General features: G+C 51.5%; 1 protein-coding gene across 2 annotated transcripts in view; it reads left to right on the top strand.

Moving 5' to 3' along the window:
• Window positions 1–1108: 1108 nt before the first annotated feature.
• The window catches only part of CHST8 (carbohydrate sulfotransferase 8), a 144726-nt gene continuing 118775 nt past the window's right edge, over window positions 1109–27059 (top strand). For both annotated transcript variants that reach the window (XM_032249116.1, XM_032249117.1), the window contains exon 1: window positions 1109–1473. The gene's annotated coding sequence lies outside the window, so the exon portion shown is untranslated. The remainder of the gene's footprint in view (window positions 1474–27059) is intronic.

Raw genomic sequence — 27059 nt, 5'->3', positions numbered from 1 at the left:
CTGAGTGGCTCTGCTCTCTGCCTGCTTTCCCCCACTCCAGTCAGTCAAGAGCCACGGGCCCATCCCGCTTCCCAATTCCATCCCTCACTCAGGGTCAGCTGGTCCGAATCAGGCTAACTAGCCAGCAGGTACCATTAAAGAGGTGAGGGCGAGGGTGTTTCACGTTATTTTATTAAAGGCTTCTCAGCAGGTGTTTGAAAATACTGGGTGTCTCTTCAGGACTAATAGGAGACTGATGTGCACAGTTTCCTACAGCTCCTGCGAGAAAACAGCCCGCGCTCCTTCCCAAGGCCTGCTTGCCCCTTGCAGGCGGGGGCTGCCTCGTCTCAGGAAGAATAAGGACCCAAAACCAGGTTCCTGTCCCTGCGCTGCCCCGGTGCTATGTGGCTGTGGGCAGGTTCCATTCCCCACGCCGTTTTCCCGAGTGCGTATGAAGAGGGTCGGTTGGCCCCGCTCTCAGGCAGGTGACCGGACAGAAACTTCCGGGATGAAGCCCTGAAGGGAGCGCCTGGATCGCAGGGCACTTTCAGCAGAATCCAGAGCCTCAGGGATTGGGGATGGATGCAGACACGGGGGCCTGAGGCAGCCCGCAGGCTTGACTGAATTGCACTCGCTGAAGCCCAGAGAGCTCCCAGAATCTTCCTCAGGATCAATCTTCCGCCTTTCGCGAGCCCTGAGCCCCCGCAGCGTCGGGTCCTGGGCTCGTGCCCTGCCCGGCTGTGGTTAAGGCCCGCCCTGGTAACGCCTGGTCTTTTACCCGGGTCGGCGCCGCGTGCGACCCACCGAGGAAGTGGCAGCACTGGCCACGATCTGGAGCCAAGCTGCAGGCCGGAGTCCGGCTCTCCGGGACCGGGAGACCGGCGCAGCCCCCGCCACGGCCGCTCCCACCCGCGCGGCCGCCGGACCGCGCCCAGCAGCGACTCCTGAGCGCGCGGCCAGCAGGGCCGCGGGAGCCGCAGAGCGCGCGTGGGCGCGGCGCCCGCGAGCCCCCGGGAGGGCCGAGCACATCGCGGGAGCTATCCCCGCCCGGCCCGGCTACCGCCGTCGCCACCACCACTGCGGGGCGGGGCACGGGCCGGGGGCGGGGCGCCGGGCGGGCGCCGCGCTATTTCCAGCCTCGCCGGAGGCTTAGCTCTCACTTCGCTAGGAGCCTTCCCGGCGCGCTAGCCGGCTCCAGCAGTGCTGCGGGAAGGAGAGAGGACGAGGCTGCGGGAGGTGGGGGACCGATCGCGCTGGGGGCCGAAGAGGAACGCCGCACCGCGACCTCTCGCTCTTCCACGCTCTCCGGCCGCCGGCCCCACACCACTTGCCCTCAGATCGCACCGGGTTCCGCTCGGAGCAGGAGGCGGCACTGGGCTCGAGCTGGGGCGGAGGTCCTCCCCGCCGCCTGCGCGCCCCGAGAGGAGGATCCGCCGCGAAGAACCGCGCCCGGACTGGAGGCGTCCGCGGCCTCGGGAGCGTCCGCTGCGCCAGGTGAGTGGCTGCGCCCATACTCCACCCCTGTTCCCGCCCTGCGCAGGCTCCTGGCCGGCAGGGACGCCAGGAGTGGTTCCGAGCGGGCCCGGGACTGCACTGCGCGCCATCCCGGCCACCTCACCTGGATGGGAGTCCGAAGCCGCGGGCGGAGGTGGGGCGTGCGGGGCTTGGGTCTGGCTCCACTTTAGGGACTGGTCTGGGTAGCGGGAACTTTAATTAGACTTTCGCTCCTTGGATCTCGCTCGTCGCAGCGCTTCTGTGAACTGCCGCCCCTCTGAGTCCCTGTGGTCTCGCGCTCCTCCTCTGGGCCCTTCGTGTTGAGCGCGGGGAGGCGGCGTCGGGCGCCGAGACGCGAGCGCCAAGGGCCCGGGCAGGAGCGCTCGGGGCGCCGGGACTTCCTTGCGCGTTCCGGGGCCGGGACTGGGGTGGGTTGCGGCGGGCAGGGGCGAGGGGGGAAGTTTAAGTGGCCTTGGCTTCCTACCCAGCGGCTCGGTAGCGCGCGTCCCCACCCCGCGACTCTCCAGAGCACCGGCCTGTTAGTGCTGGAGGCGAGTGTGCGTGCGTCAGTGATGGTGTGAAGGTGTGTGCGTACGTGTGTCCGGGAGTGCGGGAGTCGGAACCTTGGGCGGCTCCGGTGGGCGCTGAAAGGATCCGTTTGGGGCGGGAGCGAGCCGAGCTCTGGCGGCGGCTGTAACTCCGGCTACCAGCTGCAGCCTCTGCAGACCTGCTCTGGCCTCGCTGGAGGCCGGCGGGGCCAGGAGGGCGATCGCCGGTTTTGGCAATTTTGAGGCTGGGGCTTGGGTCTGAGGTGACCCCGATTCCTTCTCCGGTGCGGGATTCCCGCCGTCCTAACTTTGGCGTATGTCGTCTCCTCGCCCGCGACCCCGACCCGGAGATGAAGCGGCTGCGGCTCCCTCGGCTGTGGGCTCTGCTGCCTGGCTGGCTGTTTTAACCGAGAAGTAGGCGCCGATCCTGGGGCTTTCTGTCCCGCAGTCGTCCCCGGTGTCCCAGGGGACTCCGCGTTCCTGGGCCACCCTCGCTGGCTCCTGAGCCGTGATCAGCTCCGTTAAGGGGAGCGGGCGTCCCGGCCCCTCTCCATCTGCTTGCCGCGATCTGGCGCAGCAGCACAGCACGTGGGAGAGGCGTTGGGTGCAGGGGAGGTAGTAGCTGCTCTGGAGTGGATGGTGGGTGGGGCGGGGGACAGGATTAAGAGGCAGATCAACCCCCTTTTATCCCTCCTGCCCTCCCCAGATGCTGACGAGCTTCAGTACCAAGCCCACTTTCCTGGGTAACCTTTCTCTTCTGAGTTCACCTTGACCCTTGCCTGCCTGTGGGGAAGTCCTGCCCTAGGACAGAGCACCCGCTGGAACAGGCTTGGCAGAGCCTTCTTTAAAATTTTCTAACTGCCAAGACCTTTCCTGCCCTGTCCCAAAGGCAAGGCAGGCAGACAGACCACAGGAAGGAGTGACACTCATCCCAGCAGAAGATCCTCTTTTAATTTTAATTTAGGACACCCCAAGCACAGAAGGTGGGAGTAGGGGGTGGAAGTTCATTCAGGAGCGTTCAGTAGACTGGCCTCTGTGAAGTGACCCCCGGGAAGAATAACATTGGAACCCTGAAGAGAGGGAACCTCTTAAGGATGTGAATGTTAGTTCCAGTTGGATCGGCTGATCAATTATCCAATAGTATTTGAACACAGTAAACCTCAAAGTCGGAACCTGACCCGTCACCTGGGCCAGTTACCCTGGGACACATAGTGCAGCCCATTTATTTACTTATTTATTAACCTGGAATCAGACTCGGTAAGAGTGAATTATGTTTCCCGGGTATTGATTTTTAAAAAAGACCCCAAATTAAAAAGTCAAGGCTTTCCTGAAGCAAGGTCAAGGATTAATTATTTATTGAGAGGCGTCAATCAGGCAGCACGGGGGGCTCATTTATAAACTGCCTGAGCAGGCAAAATGCGCATCTTCTGATTTTCCTTGGCTCTGGCTGGGAGAGGACAGCAGGCTCATGTGACCTCCAAGGCTTGGCAGAACGTCCCCCCGGACTATGACCGACGACAGAGGATGCTTTGTAACTCAGCCTGCTGTTAGAGATGCCTTTTTAATCTTGTAGCCAGAGTATCACTTGGGAAATTTCATGCATATTTGCTGTGTTTCCATAATGAACATTTACTGATTACAGGGTATCCAGGGAATTTCGTTTTTTAAACATTTATTCAAATCTCTGTTTATGTAAGCTAATAAGTCTGAGAAAGTCCAGAAACTACTTTTTTTGCTGTGTGTGTGTGTTGAGAAAATATGCCTTGTGGGATCGTCTCAGAATTTGCCTTCAATTCTCTTTAAAGGAGGAGAGTCAGATTAGGCTGATTGGAAATGTCCCGCAGCCTGCCCGCCTGCTCTGAGCTCGGAGTTCCTGCCAGAGGCTTTTTGTGGTTTTGCTGATGGAAGAGAGAAAGGGCTCTCTGAGCTTTGATCATTGTTTGCTGATGCGTCTGGCTCGAGAAATTTTCAGTGGGTGTGGCCATGCTTGTAGGGGCTGATGGGGAAGGTGTGTCCCTGGCTGACATCCCCATCTTCTGCCTGCTGCCTGGCCTGGAGTCTGAGATCCTTGTCTTAGCCAAATCTGCTGCTTTACAGCTTGGAAAATCTAACCACCCCAATTTACTGGTGCGTGGCAGCCACAATGGAGAAACGTGGGGCAGCTCTTTAATGAGCAATTAGAGCCAATAAATACCACTTGGAACGAGTGGCCAGCCTTTCAGCTAACCAGAAGGTGATGAGTTATAAACAGGAGATTTATATAGTGCTGACCCAAGGAGATCAGTGTGACCCAGCACTGAGACAGCAAAAAATGAAATAAGTAAATAAATTCTTGAAAAATTGGCTGGGCGCAGTGGCTCACACCTGTAATCTCGGCATTTTAAGAGGCTGAGGCAGGCAGATCACTTGAGGTCAGGAGTTCAAGACCAGCCTGGCCCACATGGCGAAACCCTGTCTGTACCAAAATGACAAAAATTACCTGTGTGTGGTGGCGGGATTACATGTTTGTAATCCCAGCTACTTGGGAGGCTGAGGCAGGAGAATCACTTGGACCCAGGAGGCAGAGGTTGCAGTGAGCCAAGATCGCGCCACTGCACTCCAGCCTGGGTGACAGGGAGATTCTGTCTCAAAAAAAAAGTTTAAATTGAGGATGGTGCCCAGATGTAGATATGGCATCAATGTCTTGCAACTTGGGAAAGCAGGCTGAGCGTGAGCAGCGTGCATGGTGACAGTGTGCTGACGGTAGGCTGTTTGGTGCTGTCTTTGGTGCCACATTCAGGGCTCATCTGACTCCAGAGTGGCTGTGTTCCCTCTGGAGGAAGACCATCGACCCAGACAATCTCGGGACAGAGAGCTGCATTAGCTCAGGTAGCAGAGGATGCAGAAGATGCCATCTCATTTCTCATCAGCTGGAGGATGTGTGACCCTGTGGCCAGTAAATCAGTGTGGCAGATGATGAGGCTTACAAATTGGTCATGGAAAAAAGTGACTTTTACCCTGTATAAAATACCTGTCATTGTGATGTGGCATTCTAGCCTGCGCTGGTTGGGTTCCTTCCTGGGCTCTTAGAAATTCGGCAGTGCAGCCTGGGCCAGTGAGAGACTGGGGAAGGCTGCGTGCAGGTGAGTTGACGCCCAAGAAGCAGCCCTGGCCCTATGGTCAAAGCCACCTTTCAGGAAGTCAGAGAGTATCTGTGCAATAGTTTGGATGTTTGTCCCCTCTGAATCTCATGTTAAAATGTGATCCCTGATGTTAGTGGTGGGGTCTAATGGGAGGTGGGTCATGGAAGCGGATCCTTAATGGAGTAATGCTATTCTGGGGCAGTGAGGGAGCTTTTGCTCTATTAGGTCCCATGAGAGCTGGTTGTTGAAAAGAGCCTGGCACCCACCCCCTACCTCTGTGATCTCTGCACACATCGGCTCCTCTTACCTTTCCATTGTAAGTGGAAGACCATGAGGCCCTCACTAGATGCAAATGTTCACACCATGTTTCATGCATGTACAGCCTGCAGAACTGTGAGCCAAATCCTTTTTTCTTTTTAGAGGCAAGTGTCTCATTCTGTTGCCCAGGCTGGAGTACAGTGGTGCTGTCACAACTCTCTGCAGCCTTGAACTCCCAGGCTCAAGCAATCCTTCTGCCTCCGCTTCTTGCATAGCTGGGACTATAGATGCACACCACCGTGTCTGCTAATTTTTAAATTTTTTTTTGTAGAGATGGGGTCTCCCTATGTTGTCCAAGCTCATCTTGAACTTCTTGCTTCAAGTGATCCTTCTGCCTCGGTCTCCTAAAGTGCTGGCTTTTTTTTTTTTTTTTTTAAAGAAAGAGGCCCACTCTGTCACCCAGTCTGGAGTGTGCAGTGGTACGATCTCAGCTTATTGCGGCATCTGCCTCTTAGGTTCAAAAAATACTCCCACCTCAGCCTCCCAAGTAGCTAGAATTATAGGCATGCACCACCACGCCTGGCTAAATTTTTTTTTTTTTTTTTTGTATTCTTAGTAGAAACGGGGTTTCACCATGTTGGCCTGGCTGTTCTCGAACTCCTGACCTCAAGTGATCTGCCCGCCTCAGCCTCCCAAAGTGCTGGGATTATAGGCGTGAGCTAGCGTGCCCGACCTTTATTCTTTATATATTACCTAGCCTTCAGGATTCCTTTACAGCAAAAGGAATGGACTAAGTCCATATGCAGGCCTGGGGCTGGGGGCAGCTGACACAGCTGTCCTCCCAGGTTGGTGGCCTGGGTCTCACATTCCCTCTTCCCGCATAGAACACCATACATTTCTGGGAAATCAGTATTTCTTGGTGCTGGTGACCGAGGGCAAGATGCCCTTTCCCTGCCAAGCCATGGCCAGTGTTGGCCCTGGTGAGTGACATTTATTTGAACTAAATTGGAATCATCAACATTGAAACCTGTTGCCAAATGATTCTCTCTCCTACACTCCGGGTGCCAGTCCCGTTGTCACTCACTATCCCTTACTCAACCCTCCCTGAACATTTATGGAGCAGGTGTTAGGCATAGTACCAGGCCCTGGGGACATGAGGTGAGCAAAGCTAAGGGTGGTCCCTGCCCTTGTGAGTTTATAGAGGGTGGGATGGAGACCCTCATTTAGTCCTCATTCACTAATTCATTTTCTGCCAAAGACATTAATAAAAAGAATGACTAATGTGTGATTCTAGGCTGTGATAAGGATATAAAGAATATAAGGAAATAAACACCCAGGTGCTATGAGACCTACCAAAGAGTAATCTAACCTGGACTGAGAGGTCAGGAGGACTTCTCAGAAGAGGTGGCCCTACAGCTGAGGTCTGAAGGAGGAGTGGGAACTAAGCAGGGTTAGGGGGCTGTGTGGGAGGAAAGGCTGGAGAGAGACAGACTCCAGCATGCCAGGCAGGCGCAGGCAAGAGCGTGCCAGGGCTCCCTGTGGAGGGAATGTATGAGAGGGCAGGAAGAGCGCTGTCCAGGAGCTGTAGGAAGGCCCGTGTGGCCAGCCGAGTGGAGGAGCAGGTGAGATGTGGCTGGAGACCTGGATACGTAGCGGCTTCACAATTGGGGAGAGACTTGAGACTTTATCCTATGAACTCCTGCAGAGTAGGAAGACCAGCGAGGATGGAGCTGCAGTAATCCTGGAGAAAGACCACTGTGGCCTTAAAGAGGAGTGGATGGGCTTCCCCTCAAGGCGTTGGCCTGGTCCATCAGGCTGTGGCTCTTGGAGCCAGGATGGTTGAGCCTAGTGTGCAATGCAGTCTGTCTACACTGGTTGAAAACACTGTGTGATATAGGTGGTGCATCTATGCTGGTTGAAACCAGTGTGCGATGTAGTTGGTGCGTCTACACTGGCTGAAATCAGTGTGCAATGTAGGCGATGTGTCTACACAGGTTGAAACCAATGTGTGATGTAGACAGTACGTTTATACTGGTTGAAACCAGTGTGTGGTGTAGGCAGTGCGTTTATACTGGTTGAGCTAGCGCGCAAAGCAGGCATCTGGTTGAGCCCCTAGTTCGTGATGCAGGCCATCTGTTTATACTAGTGGATCTCAGCACACCATACATGTTGTCTGTCTACACTGGTCAAACCAGTGCGTTCTGCAAGTCATTCTGTCTAAACTGGTACCTGGCTGGATTAGGTGTGGGAGGGGATGTGGTGAGGAGTGGTCAGGATGCTAACTCGTGGGATGCTATTGGGAGTTGTCCACTCCCAGAGACATGGCCACCCCCTGGAGTGCCAAGCACCTGTCCACTCTGGCTGGGTCACATCCTCCGAGGACTGGGTGGCCAGGCCACTGGTTATGTGCTCTGAACCCTTGGTTCTTCCACTGCCTTCCTCTCCTGTCTGTTCACCATTCAGCCCCAGCAGGTCTGGGGCACTTGGCAAGTGACAGCCCAGTGCCCATGGCCCCGTGTTGGGGACAAGCTGCTCAAAGCTCAGATCCGTGGTCCTGGTCCAGCGTTTGCCTCCGGACTCATTCAGGATGGGCCTCCACTGGGGGAATGGAGCTGACCACCTGCTGTGGCTCGGATGCCTACTTCCCTCCAGAGCTGAGTGCTGGCCAATGGTGATCTCTGTCTATGTTTTGTCCACTTAGCTTCCTGGACCCTCAGAGGTCCTTCACCTGCCACCCGCTGGTCCCAGAAAGAATCCTCTCTTATACTCTTTTCTCTCAGCCGTCTCTCCTTTTCCTCCTCCCCAAGGGAGCCAGTCTCCACCTGCTGCACCCTCTGCAAGGGGCTCTGCCCAAGGCTTGGGGCTCTACAGTGCCCTCTGATGTTGGTGAATTTCCCGTGGCTGTCTACAGCGCAGCTCGGGCCTGGGGCTCCTTGCAGATAACGGCCCCATCTACCAGGCTCTGTCCTCCAGAGCTGGCAACCAGGGAAGCAGGTCTATGAGTCACCCCATTTCCCGTTGTGCCCACGCTGCTGGCTGCAGGCCCTGAGCTGAGTGGCCGCCGAGCTGCAGGCAACAGCCCAGGTCGCTGTCACCTTGTCCTCACTACCTGGGTCTGAGCCAGCTCCTTCCTGGCTGGGCCAGACTCAGGGATAAGAGGGAAGAGAGCCAAGCAGAGGATGCTAGGAGCTACACATTACTCCTTGGTCCCTAGGCCCCCTCCCAGAGCTGATTCCTTGCCCAGAGGACACCCTCTTCAGGCGAGCCTTCCTGGGCCAGACTGGCCACTCCATTCTGTCTGCTGCCTTCACCACTGTGGACCCTGGATATGCCCAGATGCTCATCAGTAAGAAGCTGACACAGGAGAGCCCCTCTGCCAGCAGCCCCTAGCCTGGACACAAACTGACCCGCGCTTGGCAGGCAACTCATCCCCACCTTCAAGGCTGCCTCTTTTGGGGGCTGACTCATCTCTTAGGACAAGACTTATTCAGCCCAGCCTTGCAGCACTGAGACCCTCCTCCAGCCTCGAGCTGCAGGAGCTCTGCTTGCTGTGCCACATCCAAGCATCCAGCAGACACTGACCTGCCATGTGCAGAGCCTCATACATCTGGTCCTGAGGAAGTTGAGCAAACACAAGCAGGTCACTGTGTTGGTGCAGATGCTGCTCTTTCCAGCTGTGTTGGCTAGGAGGAGCTCGGCATGGAGAAGGCACTCAGCGATTGCATGTGGGCAGGGAGAGTGCGTTAAACTGCGCAGTCTGTCTACACTGGCGGGGCCAGTGCGTGGGGCGGGCAGTCTGTCTACACTGGCGGGGCCAGTGCGTGGGGCGGGCAGTCTGTCTACACTGGCGGGGCCAGTGCGTGGGGCAGGCAGTCTGTCTACACTTGGTTGAGTCTAGGGCATGAGCACTGGAACCTTCCGTGTAGTCTGTGCTTGCTCCACACTCTGTGGGGTCTTTGCACAAGGTTCAGAGCTCTCAAACTCTCTAGATTCAGTGGCTTTTCCTGTGGCTGAGCTCAGGCCCCGGCCTCCCCTCAGATGTTGGCCAGAACCATCAGGTTCTGTCCCCCAGAGCTGGAGTGGCTGAACTCAATGTGCAATGCAGTCTGTCTACACTGGTTGGAATCAGTATGTAATGTAGGCAAGCTGTCTACACTGATTGAGCCAGTGCACAAAGCCGGCACTGTTTACCCTGGTTGGGCTCAGCATGTGATTCAGCAATCTGCCCACACAGGTTGAGCCGGGGGGAGATGCAGCCAGCCTCTCTCTGACTTGCTGAGGCCAGTGCTCTTGGTTCCTTCTGACACCTTCCCCTTTTCGTGTGTGATTCTTTCTTCCAGGAATGCTCTTCCGTATTCCTCCTATAGACATCTGGGGCCGATTTGATTCTATCTTCAAAGGACTCAGCTTTCTTGTGTCTGTTTGAATCCCCTTGGCAGAGGCTGGCATGGGCTGGGAGTGGCACTGGGATCGCACCCGGACGTCCCCTCCCTGTCGCTGTGCCTGGGGCCGGGCCTGCTGCTGGTGCAGATGCCGCCTGCCGTCAGTGGTCATCGCCACCTCGCCATCCCTCTCGGTAGCCACTCACACGCCTCTTTCTCACAAGTCATTTCATGAGGAGTACTGCCTTGGCGTGCATGGGAAATTGCATTTCTCCTGGTTGGGGCCATCTTGCTGTTTCTTGCTTAGATTTGGGGCCTCATGAGATTTGGCCTCATCTGCAAATTTAATTTCATGACCATTCATCCCTGTGAAAGCGCAATCTATGCCTATTATTTCACTCTTCTTGATTCCTCCTTCCACGGGTTAATGTGTCTGTGCACAGCCATGGCAACCACTCCCCGCCCTCCCTCCACCCTGGCAGCCACCTCTAGGTTGCGACTGAAGCCGGCACCTGAGTCAGACTGCCTGGGTTCAATCCCAGCCTTACCGTGTGGTCACTGTGGGCTAGGGACTCTCCTCGTCTATAAAACGGGGATAACAAGAGAGCCCACCTTCTAGAGCGGTTGTGTCTAACAGCCCGCAATCACGCCAGCTACCACTGCCATTATTACTGTTATCCCGGTGAACGGTCAGTCCCATTTTATCTTGGATGTCAGGAAGCAAATTGATCAAGGGCCTTGCCTGGTGATGTGACAGAGGCTTGGGGGGGCATGTAGCCACACTGGCCAGTGTCCCCTCAAGTCCTGCTTTTTCTTTTTTTTTTTTTTAAAAAAAAAAAAAAAAAAAAAAACAGGTTAACCCTCTGTCACCCAGGCTGGAGTGTGGTGGTGGGATCTCGGCTCACAGCAACCTCCATCCCCTGGACTCAAATAATCCTCCCATCTCAACCTCCCAAGTAGCTGGAACCACAAGCTCCCACCACCATGCCCAGCTTTTTTGTATTTTTAGTAGAGAAAGGGTTCTGTCATGTTGCCTAGGCTGATCTCGAACTCCTGAGCTCAAGTCATCCACCTACTTCGGCTTCCCAAAATGCTGGGATTATACAGCCCAATCTTGTTTTTTCTAAGCAGTTTGCTAATGATGTCTTCCTGTCCTGCATTGTACTACTGTACATATTTAAGCCTTTTATTGTAAATGTAGCACACATACAGAAAAGCAAACAGACCCTACGTATACAATGCAGTGAATGTCTGCAAACTGAGCATGCCTGTGACCCCAGCACTGGAGAAGGAATCGGAACATGACTGGGACCCCAGAACCCCCTGTGACCTCTTCCAGTCGTTCACCTCCGCCACAGAAAACTGCTCCCCTTACTCCTAAGGACATGGATTGGTTTCCCTTGTGTGTGTGGTTTTTTCTTTCTTTTTTTTGAGACTAGAGTCTCACTGTCACCTAGGCTGAAGTATACTGGCAGGATCTCTGCTCACTGCACCCTCTGCCTCCCAGGTTCAGGTGATCCTCCTGCCTCAGCCTCCCGAGTAGCTGGGACTACAGGCATGTGCCACCACACCTGGCTAATTTTTGTATTTTTAGTAGAGACAGGGTTTCATCATGTTGGCCAGGGTGGTCTTGAACTCCTGTCCTCAGGTGGTCCACCCACCTCAGCCTCCCAAAGTGCTGTGACTATAGGCGTGAGCCACCACTCCCGGCTCCATGCTGGATAGCTTTCTAAAGTGGTCATACTGATATTCCCACCTCCTCGCCAGTTATGCATGAGCGTTACATACATAACTCTCCCGCTCTGCGTCCTGTCCAACCAACACTTGGCGTTGTGGGTCTTTCCCATTTTAGCCATTCTGTGAGTGTGCAGAGGTATCACACCGTGGTTTTAATTTTATTTCTCAGATGACGAATGCAGTTTAATTTTTTACCAAGGATATTTTAGACCTGGAAACATTATTCAACAAATTTGAAAATTTCCTTTCGTCCCCAAATTGTAGAATTCACTTCCATCCCCACATTGTGGAAACGTCTGGCGGTGCTTCTGATTTCTCCTGCTGGGCGGGTTTGAATCTCCCAGGCTGGAAGCCAAGGGATGGAGTAGACTGGAGTTTCTCTGAATAAATCCGGAGAACTGGCCACCTGCCCCAGAATCACATGGGTTGCTGGTCAGAGATGCAGATTCTGGGCCCTAGACCAACCATGGACTCATGAGACAGGCTTTGATTCATTTGTCTCTCTAGGGCTCTTTATTTTTTTTTTTTTTCCCCTCTTGTCACGAGACAAAAAAAAAAAAAAAAAGCTTGGGGGCTGCCCTGTCTGTCGTGCCCACGTTTGTGTCACGGTGCCCTGAACAGTCACAGGACAGGCCTGCCGGGGTGAAGGGTCTCCCATTGGTGTCTCCATCCTCTCCCACCCCAGCTGACTTGACAGGGACTTGTCAACTGGGCTGCCATGGTGAGGGCTCTGGAAGTTGGGTTCTCGGTCTGGGGGATGTCACACGTCTGAATGACCTCCTCCTTCTCCAAAGCCAGCTTCTGCCAGAGCTGCCGCAGTGCACCCCACAGCCTTGCTCACCCCCAGTCCTCTAGGCGCTGGCCATTTGAGAGCATCCTTGGGCGGCGACCTCCCTGATGATGCGTCTGTCATTGGGTCCCTCTGAAGAAGCCTAAGAACCCCCGTTCCCCCTAAAAGAACAGCACTCCATCCCTCCACCGTGCGGCCGCCTGAGCTTTCCCAACACTATTTTTTCATAAATGATGTGCCTTTGGTCAAACAAAGGCAGAAGGGCCATATATGTCATCAGCTGCTCCACTCCTGCCTTCTTGGCGTTTTCATGAGGGCCATGGTGAAGCCTCCTTTTTTTGGATGTGGCTTGCCCCTCCTTCCTCAAGTCCAACACAGCTAACTGGGAAAGCAGGATAGCCCAGGGGAGGAGAGCTCTGGGGCAGACCCTTTGGGTGGTTTTGAGACCCAGCCATTGTCCCCAGGAGAGGGCGACAGTTTCATACACAACTGTGACTTAGCCAGCGGGGAAGGGCGGGCAAGGGATTCTGGCTCGGATTACTCCTATAACGCCAGCTCTTTGGGATGCCCAGGCAGCAGGATCTCTTGAGCCCAGAAGCTGGAGGCTATAGTGAGTTCTGATGGTACCTGCTCCACAGAGGAGGGAGCCCCAGGCTGCGCCTCAAAAATGGGTATGTGGGGGGGATGACAACACCTCATCCGTCCCTGAGGGCCAGCAGTGGAAAAAATGTGGGCTTAGTCCCCAGGAGATATTGAGGTCCAGTTGACCTAACACACAAGTGCATAAGGCGATGGTCAGGGTTCACTGGAGAGCTATGGAAGGCTTCCTGGAGGAGGTGAGCTGGGGATTGCTTATCTCAAAGGCCAAGGGTGAGAACTTTTTCCTGATGCAGTGGAAATTCTCTCCAAGCTTTGGGACCGGGGGTATGGACAGTGTGAGCCAACTACCATTTGCTTTAAAATAGGGTGAAAATGAAACCATGACACACACGTTGTTTATGCGATGTGGAGGCGGGCATGCAAAGATGAGCTAAAAGCAGTTTGGGAAAAACAACACCTTTTTTTTTTTGTGGGAAGACAGATTAGAGAGGTTTATGCTCTTCTGTGATAACTAATATGAAAGGTTTATCAAAGTTTAAAAAAAACAAAAAAAAAACCCTTGACACTTTCTCCAAAATTGATTTGAAGAGTTGGCAGATTTGAGGAATCATTCAGTAACGTTTTACGGGTCGATGCTAATTTGATGCAGCAGACCTGTGCATCGCGCCAATTTACTGCCAAACCAACATTAAGCACGGACCTCTCGTGCAAGGTTTATAGGCAGACAGCTCATAAAGATGCATGCTTGACAAGTATTCTGCTTCTCTTAGGATGTGGAATATGAAGTGTTTATCAAAAACCACCTAAATCGCCCCTGCCTTGACTCGTAAACAATCTGGCGGCTTCAGGCTTGGGTCCCTTGCAGTATTTCACACCTCACCGCTCCAAGTTCTGGTACGTGCGTGAGTGCATCTTTGTCTCCAGAAGCCGCAGTTAGAGGTAGAAGTGTTACAGGAAACGGTCCCAATCCAGACCCCAAGAAGAGGGTTCTTGGATCTCACACAAGAAAGAATTTGAGCAAGTATGTAAAGTGAAAGCAAGTTTATTAAGAAAGTAGTCCGGGCGTGGTGGCTCACACCCATAATCCCAGCTATTTGGGAGGCCACGACGGGTGGATCAAGAGGTCAAGAGATCAAGACCATCCTGGCCAATATGGTGAAACCTCATCTCTACTAAAAATACAAAAATTCATGGTTGTACACGCCTGTAGTCCCAGTCACTCAAGAGGTTGAGGCAGGAGAATCACTTGAACCCCGGAGTGAGCTGAGATCGTGCCAATGCACTCCAGCCTGGGCAACAAGAACAAAACTCGGTCTCAAAAAAAAAAAAAAAAAAAAAAAGGAATGAAAGAATTGCTAAATAAGGGGTGGATTATTCATGCCTCCCCTTTTTAGACCCCATACAGTAACTTCCTGGCATTGCCACTGCATTTGTAAACTCTCATGGTGCTGCTGGGAGTGCAGCAGTGAGGACAACTAGAGGTCACTCTGTCACCATCCTGGTTTTGGTGGGTTTTGGGTGGCTTCTTCACTGCAACCTGTTTTATCAGCAAGATCTTTATGACCAGTATCTTGTGCCTACCTCCTGTCTCATCCTGTGACTTAGAATGCCTTAACCATCTGGGAATGCAGGCCAGTAGGTTTCAGCCTCATTTTACCCAGCCCTTATTCAAGGTGAGGTTGCTCTGTTTCACACACTGCTGACAGAAGGATCCCTGTGGGGTAGGAGATGCCTAAAGAAAGGTTAACTTTCATCTGGGCACGGTGGCTCACTCCTGTAATTCCTGCCCTTTGGGTGGCCCAGGCGGGAGGATCGCTTGAGCCCAGAAGTTTGAGGCTGCAGAGAGCTGTGATGGCACCACTGCACTCCAGACTGAGCAAGACCTTGTCTCTTAAAAAAAGTCCCAAAGTGTAGGATCCAAAGCATGGAGGATCCAGGAGGGCTCAAACATCTCCTTCCTAACAGACTCTCAAAGGCTCCCTTAAAAGGAAACAAAGGCTGCACCTTAATGAGATCTTTGGCCCTAAGGAGATAGATTTCTTTTCTTTTCCTTTTTTATTTTTTAAGACAAAGTCTCTCTCTGTTGCCAGGCTGGAGTGCAATGGCACCATCTCAGCTCACTGCAACCTCTGCCTTCCAGTTCAAGCTATTCTCCTGCCTCTGCCTCCCGAGTAGCTGGGACTATGGGCAGGCACCACCACGCCCAGCTAATTGTTTGTGTTTTTAGTAGAGACAGGGTTTCGCCACGTTGGCCAGGATGGTCTCCATCTCTTGACCTCGTGATCTGCCCGCCTCGGCCTCCCAAAGTGCTGAGATTACAGGCGTTGAGTCACCGCGCCCAGACAGGAGATAGATTTCTTGTTCTCATGTTTGTTTCCTGTGCTACTGCGTGATGGATCTTCCCTGCATAGCTCTCTCCATCCAAATCTGCTGTCAGAGCCTCACCAATTTCAGGAGATGACTCAAGCCTTGTTTTGCTGGTCGGAAAGTGTTTAACAATAAAAATCATCAAAACTCCTGTCTTTCACCACTGCACACCACTGCTGATGTTTTCCTCAAAGGACAAGTGGACTTGTGCGGGATTTCTTTATGGTTCTCTGCCGTTCCAGCCCTTCTGGCCTCTTCCCAGGGCAGCGTTAATTACCCGGGCTTAAACGAGGAAGGTTGCAGGTGGGGGCAAAGCGCGCAGACTGCTGTCAGCACAAAGCCTCGTGGGTTTTCGAAAGGGGAAATTTGATCTTGGGCAAATGTCAAGGCGTTTTTGAAATCTGTGTTATGATATCAGCTCATTGCTGGTGTAGGACTTCATCTGGATTTCATAAATATTGTATGGGACTCCCTCATTGCCACCTTGGCGGGCCAGAATGTACTACTGCCACGCCTTCACACACACACCGGCTCTCCATTACAATTGCAATCTATCGCTGAGTTGTCATGAAAAGCCAATTGGTGATATTTCAATCACAGTATTCTTGTAACCAATTCCATTCAAATTCCGTTGGAAAGGGAGTTAAGGCTTCATCCTGCTGCTGGGAGAATGATATGCTAAATGGAGCTTCCTGGGGCTCTGGCAGCCAGCCAGGGCTTTGTAATTTATAGTTCACCTTTGTGGTTCTCCAAGTGACCTTGGAAACTGCACACTGGTGGATTTTTTAGCTTCACAGGCTGTCTTCCATCCCCTGGTGAGATTGCTCCCCAAGTGAGCGCTCCCTGGTCGCTCCCTGGTCCGTCAGGCAAGAGCCTGAGGGAGAGGATGTGGATTGGCGGGGGGAGGCGAGGATCAGAATATTTCTTGTTGCTGCTGACCTTTCTTCTAAAATTACTGTCAGCCAGGAAACAGTCTAATGTTGTGCTTAAAGGTGGCTTGCAGGTGACAGGAGCCTCTCTCCAGCTCCAATACACAGCAGGTGATCCTGACAAAAAAAGAGGAGGTACAATATTTGATTATGTTCATCAGCTATTTTTGGCTGAGGAATAAACAAAATGGCCCAAACTGCTGCCGTTGAAGATTGTAGCAGGGGAGTGGCATGTAGAAAAGATTAATGTACAATTAAAACCCATGTACGGGTAAATTACAGGGTGACAGCTATCTAATGCAAACACCGCAGACGTGTAATTAAGAGGAGTTACAGCACTGGAGTTTGAATTTGCTGAGGGAAGTACCAGGGTGCTGCTGGAGCCCAGAGGCAGGGGCACGCTGCTGAGATGGTGTGGGGGCTGCAGAGGTGACGAGGAGGAGTCCCTCAACATTGGGGCAGCCTTGTAACCATAACAAATCCATTGCCTGATGCACACAGCAAGTCAATGTGCCGAGATGCCAGGTTGCAGCAGAGAAAGAGGATTCGTGGTAAGGTCATGGAACGAGGAGATAGGAGGGAACCTCAAATCCCTCTCCTTGGGGAATGTGGGGTTAGGATTTTTAAGTTGTGGAGTGGGTGAAGTGTGGGGGTCGTTGACGGGTGGAAGAGTGCAGGGTGAAGTCTTGGGACCGGGAGAGAAAGAAGCTGTGTTCTCAGGCTGATTCCCATCCTCTATGGGGAGTCCTCAGGCTGTTGGCTGCAAGTTGGAGTCTGAAAAACGTTTTTTTTTTTTTTTGAGACGGGAGGTTCACCCTTATTGGTTGCACAGGCTAGAGTGCAATGGCACGATCTCCGATCACCAAAACCTCCCCCCACCAACAGGTTCAAGCAATTCTCCTGCATCAGCCTCCCAAGTAGCTGGGATTACAGGCACATGCCACCATGCCCGGCTAATTTAGTATTTTTAGTAGAGACAGTTTTACCATGTTGACCAGGCTGGTCTCGAACTCCTGACCTCAGGTGATTCACCCGCCTCAGTCTTTCAAAGTGCTGGGATTACAGGCGTAAGCCACCGTGACTGGCCCTTCTGCTACAAGGAAGTGAGCCAGAGTGCAGCCTGATTAATGCTTAATTATAACTGTATTTCTGTCTAGAGCCCAGCATGCAATTCTTGCCAACCCCAGGGGGACGGTTTCAATCTGGGATGTGGTGGAAGCCGCGGCTCCTTTGGGGCTCAGCCCACCTCTCTGGGTCTGCCCATCCCGGTTCCAAGCCTCTAGCCCTTTCTGGGGCCGCCCTGGTCTCCCCGACCTCCCACTCACCTTTGGCTCTGTGGCCTTCAGAGTCCATGGATGCCTTTTGTGTTTTTAATTTCTCCTGCTTTGTCAGCTTTTTAGGAATATGTTACATTATGTGGAAGTTGGATGCTAACAAGATTTGTATGAATAAATTAGACTCTTAACTGTTTTATGTTACTACAAAATTGAAATGGACTCCAATGACAGTCGGAATTAATGTTCTGTTGCCAATAAATGCCACTGAATATGACTGAATCTTCAGTGCACTCTCTCCTCTTGGCATCTCTGGCCCTCTGGTCTTGCCCAAGAAGGCACCTCCCTCTTACTTCCAGCAAGGTGGGAGCTCCAGGATGTCTCCCTGCTGGCCCCTGGGTGATGGTTGAGGTGCTGCTCTGCCCAGGCATGCTCGAGGTCCTGTAGGGGCTGCCAGGAATATCTGTTGCTGATGTTCCCAGGGGCACCCAGTGATGGGAACTGCCCTGGGCCCCGGGGAGTTTTTTGCCCAAAGTCACACCCCATCCCGCCCCCAGGGACTGCTGCTGCTGTGGGTTCACCAGCCCCTTGTCTCCATTTGGGACCGCTCTGAAGGTCCCTCCCAGCCCCAGAGCACCTATAGAGTGGGCTGAGGCCTCAGCTAAGAGGCATTGCTGTCGGCTTGGCTTCTCCGTCTGCCGGCTCCTCCCCTCAGCTCCTTGCAGGGGGCTATCCCGAAAGTCCTCCCCTACAAACCTGTCTGCACCATCCACCCCAGAGCATCCAGGGAACTCAGTCCAGGATCCTGGCTCTTAGGGACTTACCTGTTCCTAAACCTGTGATCGGCCAGGTGAGTCCTCTTCTGCTGGGATCAGAGTCCTCGGGACAGAATTGCTGTTTCTGCCCTGGGACCCCTTCTTGAGCTCAGGACTGGGGGTAAGGCACTGAACAGGTTCTCAGCTTCAGTCTAGATCCCCACCCCCTACCCCCTGGGCTGGGTTCAAGCAGCAGCAGGGTTAAGGGCTCCCCCAGATCTGAGCTGCCAGACCTCAGCGTGCAGTGGGCCAGGCTTCTGGCCCTGGGTGAGGGGCTTTCTGCTAGGAAACTTTTTTTTTTTTTTTTTTTTTTTGTATGAGACGGGGTCTCATTCTGTCACCAAGGCTGGAGTGCAATGGTGCAGTCTCAGCTCATTGCAACCTCCACCTCCTGGGTTCAAGCGATTCTCCCGCCTCAGCCTCCTGAGTAGCTGGGACTACAAGAAGCATACCATTACACCTAACTTTTGTATTTTTAGTAGAGACAGGGTTTCACTCTGTTGGCCAGGATGGTCTTGAACTCCTGACCTCATGATCCTCCCGCCTCAGTCTCCCAAAGTGCTGGGATTACAGGCATGAGCCATCACGCCCAGCGTCTGCAAGGAAACTTCTGTGTCCCCAAGGGGCAGGGCAGAACATGGGTTGGGGATTGGTGGGGTATTGGAACTGCTTCCCACAGCTGAATGTGGAAGGGACGAATGGGGCTGGTAAAGTAGGGAGAAGGAGTCTCAGACAGCCCAGAAATTAGGGGGTTCTGGACAGCCCAGGTGAAAAATTCAGCCACCCATGGGGCCAGGCCTCAGGGCAAGAGGGATGTGGTCTGGGATGCCGGGAGAGACCTGCTGCTTTGGAGGGGGCAGTGGGACTCCGGCTGTCATCACAGGAAGGGATGGGGGTTCCAGGGTGACCACGTATTCAGATACTCAAGAACAGAGGTCAATTTTTATGTAAAATTGCTTCCCCTCTAAAGTCCGGAGACTAATTCAGAATTTAAGACCAAAGCGCTGTGATGACCAAACCACATGTCTGTATATTACTTTGGCCTCTGGGCCTGAAGAATTTAGAGTCTAGAACTTCACTGGCAAAGTGGATGATTTCTGCCTGGAGGATGAGGGCCTGGAGCTTAGTGTCTCACCAGAGCCCTGGAAAGGGACAGGAACCGCCAAGACCACAGGCCATGGGTGCTGAGCTATGGTGCTCAGCACCCAATGACTGTGGCCTCTGTTCTGGGACATCCTGTCTGCCGGGAAGGGAGTCAAAGCCCTCGCCTGTGGGACTGCAGGAGGGTGGGCGTCTGGCGGGGCTCTGTGTGCCTCTGGATCCTGGCAGCCCGACCCACTCCCCCAGGACCCCGTGGATGAGTGGGTAGCAGAGGGGCCTATGGGGGACCCCCCCTCCATGTCCCCTATTTCCAAGGAATCTAGTCTGAGCATTCCAGCTTCCACCTTCACAAGTCTCTCCCTTTCTCTCTTTTTTTTTCTCCTGAGACGGAGTTTTGCTCTTGTTGCCCAAGCTGGAGTGCAATGGCGTGGTCTTGGCTCACTACAACCTCTGCCTCCTGGGTTTGGGCGATTCTCCTGCCTCAGCCTCCTGAGTAGCTGGGATTGCAGGCCCGCCACCATACCCAGCTAATTTTTGGTATTTTTAGTAGGGACGGGGATTCAGCATGTTGGTCAGGCTGGTCTCGAACTCCTGATCTTGTGATCTACCTTGTGATTCAACGTGCTGGGATTACAGGCGTGAGCCACCGCGCCCGGCCCCTTTTTATTTTGTTTTGTTTTTAGACAGGGCCTCTGTCGCCTGGGCTGGAGTGCAGTGGTGCAATTTTGGCTCACTGCAATCTCTGCCTCCCGGGTTCAAGTGATTCTTGTGCCTTAGCCTCCTGAGTAGCTGGGACTACTGACACACACCACCACAATGGGCTGATTTTTGTATTTTTCATCATGTTGGCCAGGCCAGTCTTGAACTCCTGACCTCAAGTGATCTGCCCGCCTCAGCCTCCCAAAGTGCTAGGATTACAGGCGTGAGCCACTGCGTCCCACCAGAAGTCTTAGAGATTCCCCATGGAAATGCCTGTGCAAGAGCAAAGAGAAGATTAAAGTCTTACCATTCCTTTAATCCTTCTGGATCTGGTGTTGGCATACATGTCCCAGAGAAGGGGCTATCTTATGTCTATATCATTTTATATATGTAAACTCGTAAATCATATTCATTTTCTCAAAATGCAATAATCTTTATGTCTACCGCACCTAACCTGTTTAATCACTTTGTATATCATGAATTCTTTCCTATGGTGATGAATCTGTTTCTATCTTGCTTTTGACACCTGCACGGCATTCCTTCCAGTGAATTTATTGTAATTTATAGAACCGATTCCCTGTTGGACATTTTGGGGGGTTTTTGTTTTTGTTTTTCAGTTTTAAAGAATGTTGACGTGAACATTCTCATGGTTTACCCCTGTGCCATCCCAGCATAAATTCCAGACTCTTAGTACTTCTCAACAAATCACCTTCCAGAAAGTCTCAGCTGTGCGTGAGCACGCCTGTTTTTTCTCATAATCACAACGGCACTGGGAATCTTTTATTTTTTATTTTTTAAATCTGTTTCAATTAGATAGGTTAAAGAGGGGCATAATTACTGCTTTTTTAATGTACATTTTATTTTTACCAAAGTTATGTATGCACATAGTTTCTGAAGGCAGAAATAATGAAAAGGCTTTTAACACTTCCACCAGCTCTCCGCTCCCTCCCTTCCCAGCTCTCCTGAGCTGTGTCCTGGAGGCAGCCACCTATGACTCTTGGAGCCATTTCCCCAGCAGGCGCTGCAGTTCTGCCTCCATATTTCTAAATAACACACGTACACTGCAGGTGCAAAATGGCCAGCCAGTTGTACAAGCATCATTTATTGCACATTCAGTCTTTGCTTGCTGATTTTTAAATGCCAGCTTGACCATTTGCTTAATTCCTGTGTTAACTAGGGCCCCTTCTGGACTCTTCTGTTCTAATTTGACTATTCTAGTCCCGGCACCCATGATTTAATTGTCGTCGCTTAGGAATGCATTTCTAGTATCTTACTGGGGCAGGTACCCTCTTACTATGATTCTTGTATGATACCGCATTTTTATTCTTTTGGATATAATAGGGTGTCACATTTCAAATAATATCTTAGTGAAGATTTTTAATTGGGATAGTGTTTCACTTACGCATAAATTTAGGATAAGTTTACAGATAAATTGACTCTATTTATTTTTTGAGACAGAGTCTCTCTGTCACAAAATGCGTCACCCAGGCTGGAGTGCAGTGGTGCAATCTTGGCTCACTGCAACCTCCGCCTACCAGATTCAAGTGATTCTCCTGCTTTAACCTCCCAGGTAGCTGGGACTACAAGCACCTGCCACCACACCCAGCTAATTTTTGCATTTTTAGTAGAAACGAGGTTTCCCCATGTTGGCCAGGCTAGTCTCAAACTCCTGACCTCAGGTGATCCACTCACCTTAACCTCCCAAAGTGCTGGGATTGTAGGCATGAGCCACTATACCCGGCTTTACTGTATTTATTATGTATTACCGTACTGGATCTTCTGATCTATGTACTCAACAACTATTTATGGAGAACCAAGTGTGTATGTGTCAGGTACTGTTCTAGGCACTGGGGATATGGCAGGAAGTGAAGCAGAGGTGAATCCCAGCCCCCATGGAGCCAACCTTCTAGCAAGGGCAGCAGGCAACGAACACTAATACACTTAAGTAAATCCTGGCCGGGTGCAGTGGCTCATGCCTGTAATTCCAACACTCTCGGAAGCCGAGGCAGGAGGATCTCTTGAGGCCAGGAGTTCTAGACCAGCCTGGTCAACACAGCAAGACCCCCATCTCTACAAAAAAAAAATTTTTTTTTAATTAGCCGGGCATGGTGGTGTGTACCTGTAGTCTCAGCTACTTGAGAGGCTGAGGCAGGAAGATCAGTTGAGTCCAGGAAGCGAAGGCTGCAGTGAGCCATGATTGTGCCACTGCACTCTAGCCTGAGCAACACAGCAAGACCCTATCTCTTAGAAATTATATATATGTATATATATAATGAATTACGTAGTGTTAAAATGTGGCACTTGCTTTGAAAAGCCAAGTAGGCTCAGAGGGATTGGAAGTGTGGGGTGAGGGAGGAGGGGAAGGATTGGGGTGGGCCTCCCCGAGAAGGTGAGATGAGATTTGAGGATGGGAAGATGTGGGCCTTGCAGACAGTCTAGGCCAGTGGTTCTCAGCCTGGGCGATTGTATTCCCAGGGGAATTTGGCAAAAGCTGGAGACATTTTTGACTGTCATGACTCAGGGGGTGCTCCTGGCATCTGGTGGCTACAGTGCCGGGACACCCCTAAATACTCCATAGTGTACCTGACGACCCCAAGGACAGTGGAGCATCTGGCCCCACATGACCATAGTGCACAGGTTGAGAAATCCTGACCTGTGTGAAGATGGATGTGGGCAGAGGGGGAACCCAGCAAAAGGAATGGGGAACATTGGGATTTGGGGGACAGGGCAGCTAGGAATGAGGCCATATGGGGGTGGGGGACAGGGGATGTGGGCCTTGCAGGGCAGAGTACAGAGTGAGGAGTTTGACTTTACTCTGAGTGCATAGGGAGCAACAGCAGGGTTTTGAACAGAGAAGTGCCACAATTGAAATTATATTTTAGAACCGGTTCCCTGTTGCTGCCATGATAAGGGGCAAAGAGGCCTGGCAATGGGAGAGGATGATCCATCCAGCAAGATGTTGGCAGTGGACGTGAGCAGATGGGTTGAATTCCAGACATGTTTAAAGGCAGAGCCAACAAGATTTTCTGATGGGTTAGATGGGGTGTGAGGAAGAAATAGCTTTTGGTCTGAGTGACTGGAAGGATGGAGTGACCCACAGCTGAGGTGGGAAAGAGTGGGTGGACAGCTGTTGGAGGGTCTTAGGCTAAACATTCAGTGAAGGACAGACAGGATTTGGGATGTCCAGTGCACATGTAGTGGCAGATGTTGAATATTTGGTTGGATATACTAGTCTGGAGTTATGGAGAGAGGTTAGAGCTGGAGAGGTTATAGCCCACTGCATTCTTCTTCTTGGCTGCCCTGAAAAGCCAATACACAGAGAACAGCAGGAGTATTACAGCAAAGAAAGAGTTTAATGAGGGCCAGGTATGGTGGCTTGTGCCTTTAATCCCAGCACTTTGGAAGGCCGTGGTGGGTGAATTGTGAGAGACCAAGAGCAGCCTGGGTAACATGGCAAAACCCCATCTCTACAGAAAATACAAAAAATTAGCTAGGTGTGCTGGTACGTGCCTGTGGTCTCAGCTACTCAGGAGGCTGAGGTCGGAGCATTTGCTTGAGCCCAGGAATTTGAGGCTGCAGCGAACTGAGATGACATCATGGCACTCCTGCCTGGGCGACAGAGCAGTTTAATAATTGCAAGGCCAGCCCAGGATTAGTTGCGAGATAAATTCTTAAATCTGTCTCCCCAAAAATTTGGAGGCTAGAGTATTTCAAGGATAGTTTGGTGGACGGGGGACTAGGGAATGGGGAATGCTGACCGGCTGGCTTGGGGATGAAATCACAGGGCGTCGATGTTGTCATCCTGTGCTATGTCAGTTTCTGGGTGGGGGTCACAATACCATTTGAACCGGTTTCTTGGTACAGGTTACTGGTCCAGGTAGCACTAGCTGGTTCATCAGAAAGCGATGTCTGAAAGAAAACTCAAACACTAGTCTTAGGTTTTACAATAATGATGTTATCTATAGGAGCAATTGGGGATGGTGTAAAGTCTTTTGACTTTGTGGCTGATTTGTTAGTTTCACAAACGTAGCTTTGGTCTCTGAGCAAGGAGAGGGTTAGTTTCAGAAAGGGACTATTGTCATCTTTGTTTTAAAGTTAAACTATGGCCAGGCGCAGTGGCTCACGCCTGTAATCCCAGCACTATGGGGAGGCTGAGGCCGCAGATCTCTTGAGGTCAGGAGTTTGAGACCAGCCTGGCCAACATGGTGAAACCCTATCTCCTAAAAATACAAAATTTGGCCAGACAGGCACACACCTGTAGTCCCAGCTACTTGGGAGCCTGAGGCAGGAGAATTGCTTCAACCTGGGAGGCTGCAGTGAGCTGAGATCATGCCACTGCACTCCAGCCTGGGCAACAGAGGGTCAAAAAAAATACATAAGAAATAAAGTTAAACTATGAACTAAATTCCTCCCATAGTTAGCTTGACCTATGCCCAGGAATAAACAAAGACAACTTGTGAGGTTAGAAATGAAATGGAGTCAGCTATCAGATTTCTCTCACAGTAGTAATTTTTGCAAAGGTGGTTTCAGAGATACACATTTGGGAGTCATCAACATATAGATACAGTTTATTTTTTTTGTGATGGGGTCTTACCCTCTTGCCCAGGCTGGAGTGGAATTGTGCAATCTTGGCTCACTACAACCTCCATCTCCCAGATTCAAGCTATTCTCCTGCCTTAGCTTCCTGAGTAGCTGGGACTGCAGGCATCTGCCACCATGCCCAGCTGATTTTTTTTATATCTTTACTAGAGATGGGGTTTCACCATGTTGGCCAGGCTGTTCTTGAACTCCTGACCTCGTAATCTACCCATGGCAGCCTCTTAAAGTGTTGGGATTACAGGCGTGAGCCACCGTGCCAGGCCAACATATAGATAGTTTCTAAAGCTGAAAGACTGATCGAGGTCAGTGAGGGAGTTAGTGCAGATAGAAAAGCAAAGAGGACCAATAACTGAGAACTGGAGTATTCTAACACGAAGACACCACGGAGATGAGGAGGACCCAAAACAAGGCAAGAAGTGACCAGTGAGACAGGAAGAAACCAGGAGACTATCATGTCCTGGGAGCCAAGTGAGAAAAGTACACCACAGAGGAATGCATGGTCTTTTGTGCCCAATGCTGGTAGCAAGCCAGGTGGGCCGAGGACCAAGGGCTGACCAGTGGGTTCTGCAGTGTGCCCCAGGCAAGAACGGCTTTGGTGGAATCAGGGGAACAAAGGTGTGATTTCGGTGAGTCTATGGTAGAATGGGAAGAGAGACACTGGAGATTGTGAATAGAGGTAACTCAAGGTAAGTTTTGCTGCAAATAGGGCAAAGAAATGGGGAGATAGGCTGGACATGGTGGCTAATGCCTATAATCCTAGCACTTTGGGAGGCTGAGGTGGGCAGATCATGAGGTCAGGAGTTCGAGACCAGCCTGGCCAACATGATGAAACCCCATCTCTACTAAAAATACAAAAATTAGCCAGCTGTGGTGGCGTCTGTAATCCCAGCTTCTTGGGAGGCTGAGGCATGAGAATCGCTTGAAACCCGGAGGTGGAGGTTGCAGTGAGCTGAGATCGCGCCACTGCACTCCAGCCTGGGCAACAGAGTGAAACTCCCTCTCAAAAAATAAATAAAAAACAAATGGGGAGATAGGTGCTGAGGGAAGCAGAGTTGACACGTTTTTGTTTTTTGGGTTTTTAGGTTTTTTTAGGATTGGAGAAATCACAACGTATCTGTATGCTGATGAGACTGATAGAACAGAACGTGAAAAACTGATGTGGCTCAGAAGGGAGAATTGCTTGGGCCCAGTCCTTGAGAAGCTTAGAGAGTACTGGAGCTGGTGGATGTGGGGGATTGGCCATAGGTAGAAGCACACAGAGTTCTCCTAGGCTCAAAGCAGGAGGACAGAACAGTGGGGGCAAATATGGTCACTACGATCTGGAAGTCCTTGTGTGCGTGCGTGCGTGCATTCTCTCTCTCTCTCTCTCCTTGCTCTTTTTTCCCCCCTCTCTCCCTCTCTCTCTCTCCCCCCCCTTTCTGTCTCTGTTAACAGCTTTATTGAGACGTAATCACATACCTCACCATCCCCCACCTGAAGTGCAACTCCCTGGTTTTCAGTATGGTCCCAGTGTTACGCACCCATCACCACAGTCAATTCTACAACATTTTCATCACTCCAGAAAGCCTGTGCTATTCGCAGTCACTCCCCACTCCTTCCTGCCCAGTCCTAGGCAAACACTAATTTGTTTTCTGTCTCTATACATTTGCCTATCCTGGACATTTCATGTCAATTGAATCCTACAATGTGTGGTCTTTCTCTTCCACTTAGCATAATAATGGTTTCAGGGTTGAGCCAGGTTATACTAATGGTACTTCATTTCTTTTTATGCCTGAATAATATTGCATTGTACAGATATACACATTTATTGTTATATTTCACCCATCTATGGATGGATATTTGGGTTGTTTCTATGTTTTGGTGATTATTAATAAAGCTGCTATGTACATATTCGTGGACAAGGTCTTTGGGGACATATGTTTTCATTTCTCTTGGGTATATACCCAGGAGTGGAATTGCTGGGACATTTGCTAAATCTATGCTTAACCTCTTGAGGAATTGCCAGACCGTTTTCCAAAGTGACTGCACCATTTTACATTCCCACCAGCAATGTGCAAACATTCTAATTTCTTCACCTCCTTGGTAATAGTTGTTACTATTTTTTTTTTTTTTTTTTTTTTTGAGATGAAGTGTCACTCTGTCACCCAGGCTGGAGGGCAGTGGCCTGATCTCGGCTCACTGAAACTTCTGCCTCCTGGGTTCAAGTGATTCTCCTGCCACCATGCCTGGCTAATTTTTGTATTTTTAGTAGAGACGGGGTTTCACCCTGTTGGCCAGGCTGGCCTCAAGCTCCAGTGATCCGCCTGCCTCAGCCTCCCAAAGTGCTGGGATTACAGGCGTGAGCCACTGCGTGTGTCCTGTCTGT

The sequence above is a fragment of the Sapajus apella genome, unplaced genomic scaffold (genome assembly GCF_009761245.1).
Source record: "Sapajus apella isolate SASKATOON/1434 unplaced genomic scaffold, GSC_monkey_1.0 scaffold68, whole genome shotgun sequence".
In the NCBI taxonomy this organism is placed as follows: Eukaryota; Metazoa; Chordata; class Mammalia; order Primates; family Cebidae; genus Sapajus; species Sapajus apella.
Note: the sequence above shows the minus strand (reverse complement) of the source record. Positions and strands in the feature narration are given on the sequence as shown.